Genomic DNA, 6000 nt, shown 5'->3' on the forward strand with positions numbered 1-6000 from the left:
ATATATGCCTATGGTACAGAGAGGTTAGAAAACTATTTGCTTTAAGTCTGCAAAAAGAACAATATTATTTATATGTTAAAGTAATGTTTATGTAGAATATAAACATCAAATCAGGGTAACAAACAACATCAACTTAATTCTGATAAGCTCTTTAACTCAAGGTACAGATAATAAAAAAAAAACATGTATTTTGTTATGATTAATAATTTCAAGAACCTTGGCCAAGATGGCAGCAATACAAAATTACAATCACAGAGTTAAATAATAAATCGAACCAACAGTAATAATACATGGACCTTTGAATATTTAAAAGAGCATGTCGGAAATAAAAATCAATAATATGTTTAAATTAGAATCAAGTGTAACTTCCATGATTTACAATAAATATACAAACTATTACAGAAAACCACACTTACACCTCTTGGGCTTACAGTGGTTGTAATAAACTATAGAAATGAAAAAAATGGAAGAATGACCTTTACTGGTATGACCAAAAGCATCGTTTTCAGTGTTGCTCTACAATACTGAACCACACTATGAAATAAGTTCATGAGTATTACCAAATAAGATCACCATTTTAGGATAGTCGATTAAAATGTAGAAACATGTTGACAGCAAAAATAACTTATCGAATACTGAGGTACTAATGTACTTTTTCATGAATGTCCACAAAAAGTACAATGTAAGAAATATCAAGATTATTTCTCATATTAATAAAAATAACAAACATAACCTCAGAGACAGGAGATGGCAGGTGCAAGCACCAGTGTGTGTATTTATTAATAAGCCAAATAAACAAACAAACAAACAATTTAAACAAAACAACTTGAACACTCACAAAAAAAAAACATAACACACCACACACACTGAAGACAGCAGAATGAACAAACCAGTGCAACAGACACTTTGATTGGCATTAAAGAGAAAATGAACGAACCACGGACATAATGCGACAGACCGCTCAGAGACGTGCGTCAACACATGCCTATGATTCAGAGAATAAGAGGAAATGAACGAACCACAGACATAGTGCGACAGACCGGTCAGAGACGTGCGTCAACACATGCCTATGATTCAGAGAATAAGAGGAAATGAATGAACCACGGACATAATGCGACAGACCGCTCAGAGACATGCGTCAACACATGCCTATGATTCAGAGAATAAGAGGAAATGAATGAACCACGGACATAATGCGACAGACCACTCAGAGACGTGCGTCAACACATGCCTGTGATTCAGAGAATAAGAGGAAATGAACGAACCACGGACATAGTGCGACAGACCGGTCAGAGACGTGCGTCAACGCGAGAATAAGAGGAAATGAATGAACCACGGACATAATGCGACAGACCGCTCAGAGACGTGCGTCAACACATGCCTATGATTCAGAGAATAAGAGGAAATGAATGAACCACGGACATAATGCGACAGACCGCTCAGAGACATGCGTCAACACATGCCTATGATTCAGAGAATAAGAGGAAATGAATGAACCACGGACATAATGCGACAGACCACTCAGAGACGTGCGTCAACACATGCCTATGATTCAGAGAATAAGAGGAAATGAATGAACCACGGACATAATGCGACAGACCGGTCAGAGACGTGCGTCAACACATGCCTATGATTCAGAGAATAAGGAGGAAATGAACGAACCACAGACATAGTGCGACAGACCACTCAGAGACGTGCGTCAACACATGCCTATGATTCAGAGAATAAGAGGAAATGAATGAACCACGGACATAATGCGACAGACCGGTCAGAGACGTGCGTCAACACATGCCTATGCTTCAGAGAATAAGAGGAAATGAACGAACCACAGACATAGTGCGACAGACTGCTCAGAGACGTGCGTCAACGCGAGAATAAGAGGAAATGAAAGGCAAGACAGTAAGTGTCAATCCAAGGATACCTCCTGGTTCAGCAAACACAGTCAGCAAATCTTTAAAAAATTGTAACCATGTATCGATTGCCACATCAGAAATAAAAAAAATGTGTCTGCCACACCATCAAAAAAAGACATAACCATCTAACAAACCTCAGCACTTTGTCATGAACTGTTGCTGGGCTTGCGTATAGCTGTTCTGCTACATAATCTAAATCCTGAGAAATTCCTTCTTCAATATTTACAGCCATCTCTTTTTCCGCAGTTGCTTCCCACTGTTCTTCATTTTCACTGTCAGAGTGGTTCTCAATATTAAATTCAGATACAGGAAAGAATGACAAAACATCTTCATCAGATACATTTTTGGGCACATCTTGGTTACCGTCCACTTTTCAGGTTTCTTTCATTTGGCTATATATTCTTCTCCTGTTGCTCTCTATGTCTTCTGCTTCAGGACATGGAACTGTATGAATTGTAGATGATCCACCATGGACAGAACTCTCTTCAGACTGTGCTCTCATTTCACCTACTTTAAGGCTTTCTGTTACTTCCAAGCTTTCATTTGGTACTTCTACATGATCATTTCCTTTTGTACAACGATGCTCGTGGTATTGCTCAATGTACAGAATTATAGCTGACTTTACAAATTTCACACATCACTCTCTTCTCATCTGGCTCGCTTTTCTTTCTTTAGGAAATCTATAAAATAAAAAAAGAGCGAAACTTTGATGAATCATTTCCCATTTAAGAAAAAATCTTAACAAGAAATGTTCTGAAAATATTTCATAAAAACTTCTGGTCAAGTTTCTGAGTACATGTAGTGTGTGTGCTGCGTGTTGTGAAGGATTTTAAAAAGGGTATTGTGCAGGACCCGCTTTAGACCGTTACCATTATTTTAAAATGTGCACCGATTAATCTACAGATTAATTAGCTAATGCCCATAAATTAACCGATCAAATATTTTAGTCGGGTGACAGCCCTAATTTAAAACTCTTACGGCCCTAATTATTACATTTTCTATAGTAGATCGAGGTTCACTGTATTGCAGAAATGAATAATTTGAAATGAAGCAGATGACATCACAAATAAGATGAAGTAGAATAAAGCAGCGAAAAGTGTGTACATGCAGCAGCCTACAAAAATAAGAAAGAAAATACATCTAAAAATGCAACAGCTTCATCATCACTGACAGAGACACTCCTCCACAGAAGCAGGAAAGAGTATGTTTGGATGTAAAGAAATAATACGCATTACTTTATTAAAAAACTTAACTCGAACTGTGGCAAAAACACATTTGCAAAGAAAAGTGTGCAACAGAAACCACATATCATAGTAATAATTCATATAATAATATTTTTCTACTGTAAATTAATGTTTTGTGTGCGCTTGTTTGATAGATGGGGTCAGTGGAGCGCTTTGAGGCATTGACCGGCTTTTTTTGTTGTTGCAAATATCAAAATGGTGTTTTTTTTTTTTACTTTGCTTAAAAAGCGATAGCTTTAAAACAACTTACAAGCTGTCTATAAAACTGGTTCATGTGAAAGGCTTGCGATGCTAGTTATCGCTGGAAAGCTATTTGGTTGGGTGATATCAAACCACTTTTTTGTAGTGACCAAGCGATAGTTGCTCTTTGTTTTGTTTCTGGTGTAGGACGCTCAGAGCACTCCACCGTATAAAACACACAAACAAATAAATCAATCATACAGGTCAAATAGCTCATTTCCACATGAAGTTCAGTTTGAATTTCAAAACAAGGCAGAACTTATGACACTGCACTTAGCAAGAATAAAGCAGCATCATAAACATTTCTAATTATGAAACTATTTCATCATGTGCACTATGATCAACTACAAACTCAGTCATAAGTAATACAAGGCATTCCCACTATAGGACGATGGGATGCAGTAATTAATTGACAACGGTCCTCATATATTTTAAGAATAATAGGGGCTGTAAAAGGAGTCAAGTAATTAAGCCAAAATATGATTTTTTTTGTAAATATTTAATTTAAATTAATGACTTCCAAATATCGATGTAAGCACAGTGATCAAAAAACGTTTTTTTTGGGTTTTTTTACATTAATTTATGTGTCTGTACCACATAGGCCTACAGTATGCCTGCTTGTGTTGATCCTTGTGTCATGAACGTATATTTATTTTGGCCAAAAGCATATACTCACGACAAACTGAATAATAACACAGACTTCTGAGTCTACCGGATTGATAGAAATTCAAAATAAACTTTAAAATTTCCTAATTCACAGTACAACACAGCATCTAACGCAAGAGGTACTGTATTGTACATTACCATGCACCTCTTAAATAAAATAAATAAGTAGCTACGTCCCATCTAGGGATTTTATTTAGTTAGCCACTGTGGCTAAAGCAACTCATCATTTTTTAGCCACACTGGAAAAACTTAAGCCACGCCAAAGAAGGTTAAAAGTAACTGTACACCTATTTTATTGTAGGCCTACACAATACAAAACGTATAACCATTTCAAATGTGTATAACCTACTAATACAACTAAACAACCGCTCTTTCCATTGCTTTCCTTCCCTTTGCAGTTTCCAATGCAACCCTAATGACACACACAACAAAACAACAAAGTACCTGTCGCCCTTTACAAGTTCAGTGGGCTAAAAACACAACTGTACTACAGGAATTGTAAAGACATTTGTTTCTACAGTATAAAATGTTCATACATAAATATGAATAGGTTTTAATATGTTTCAGCATGACAAAATGTCTTATTTTAAACATATAGCTAGATATTTTAATGGCAGACCCCACTCTACCAACACATTTGCAGTAGGCTGCATCTGCATGCTATTATTACTTTGATTTCTTTAATAAATGCAAAATTATCTACCGTCAATTTAGTAAATTTAGATTACATTACATTATTTATGTATAACTGGCATGCAGCGTGTGCTATCAAAACAAAAGTTTTCTTTTTTCATATTCATTGCGTCATATGAAGAATAAAAACAGGGCTCGTCGTAATATTATTAACACATTTAGCTAATGTCTTTATCCAAAGCGACTTCATCGCTTACTCCAGCATATTGTTTGTTTTGATTGATCTTTCGCTTGAATCGCATTTCTCTTGTATCGAGGGTGTTCTGTGCACCGGCAGTTCAACGTTATATGGTTAAATAAAGTCTTCATTGCTTGATCTGGCAGCACGCGTAATTAATAGAAATCATACGGGCTGGTCTGACTTACACCAGGTTTTAATGGTTTTGCCACTGTGGCGAATCGAGTACTTAGAGTAGAGATGAAAAGTTTGTTAAAAATGTAGTTCAAAAAAATAATAATAACACGCAGACAGATAGAATAACCCCCTCGTGCAAATATTTAAAGCTTCGAAAAGCTGAATCAGAATATCCATATCCCAATTAATACACCCACACCACTTAAAATATGAAATTAAAACCCCAGACACTGTGCAACTACAGGCATAGAATTGTGAACGATCTGCTTACCTTAACGCCGGTCCCCGAGATCACTGTTTCGTGTTCCTGAAAACGTTACCACACAGCTTTCTGTCGACTCCAACCTAACACAAATTAAAATATTAATACATTATAGCTCATCTGTAAAATACAATAATAATATATCTGAATAACTGATAATATGAAATCAGTCGATGTTAATTAAAAACGTATTTGTTAAATGAGTATATTATCAAGCTTAAATAGTAGAAAGGCAAGCTTACCTGAATATTTTGACCGATCTCTCCGACTGTCTTAAGGGATTCTACTTCCTGTTGTCTTCTGTGACTTCCTTTGACCGCCAATTTTTCCCTGATAGGTATGTTCCGCGCGCCAGAATACAGTGTGGGAGTTCTATCATTCAGAGAGATCGCATTGAAATGCTGGGAGGTGTCACACAAGCCCGGTTTTTGGGATGGAACCGCATAACAGTCTTGCGTTTTGATTGGTCCATGTCGTCACACGAGTGGAAAAACTTGCAGGCATTTTTAACATTGTAATCAGAGAGAGAGAGAGAGAGTGATCTGCTTTCCACAACGTTACCATTAAAATATAATGTGGTATTACGCTGTACTGATATAACAAGCTATGGGTGATTACTTTATATGA

General features: G+C 36.4%; 1 long non-coding RNA gene across 1 annotated transcript; it reads right to left on the reverse strand.

Moving 5' to 3' along the window:
* Positions 1-711: 711 nt before the first annotated feature.
* LOC117970103 (uncharacterized) lies at positions 712-5758 on the reverse strand. Its single transcript, XR_009310144.1, has 3 exons — positions 5616-5758; positions 5383-5456; positions 712-2593 (listed from the first exon to the last, which is right to left on the reverse strand). It is a non-coding gene; the product is annotated as an uncharacterized LOC117970103 (long non-coding RNA).
* Positions 5759-6000: the final 242 nt, after the last annotated feature.

Source organism: Acipenser ruthenus, chromosome 34 (genome assembly GCF_902713425.1).
Source record: "Acipenser ruthenus chromosome 34, fAciRut3.2 maternal haplotype, whole genome shotgun sequence".
Taxonomy (NCBI): domain Eukaryota; kingdom Metazoa; phylum Chordata; class Actinopteri; order Acipenseriformes; family Acipenseridae; genus Acipenser; species Acipenser ruthenus.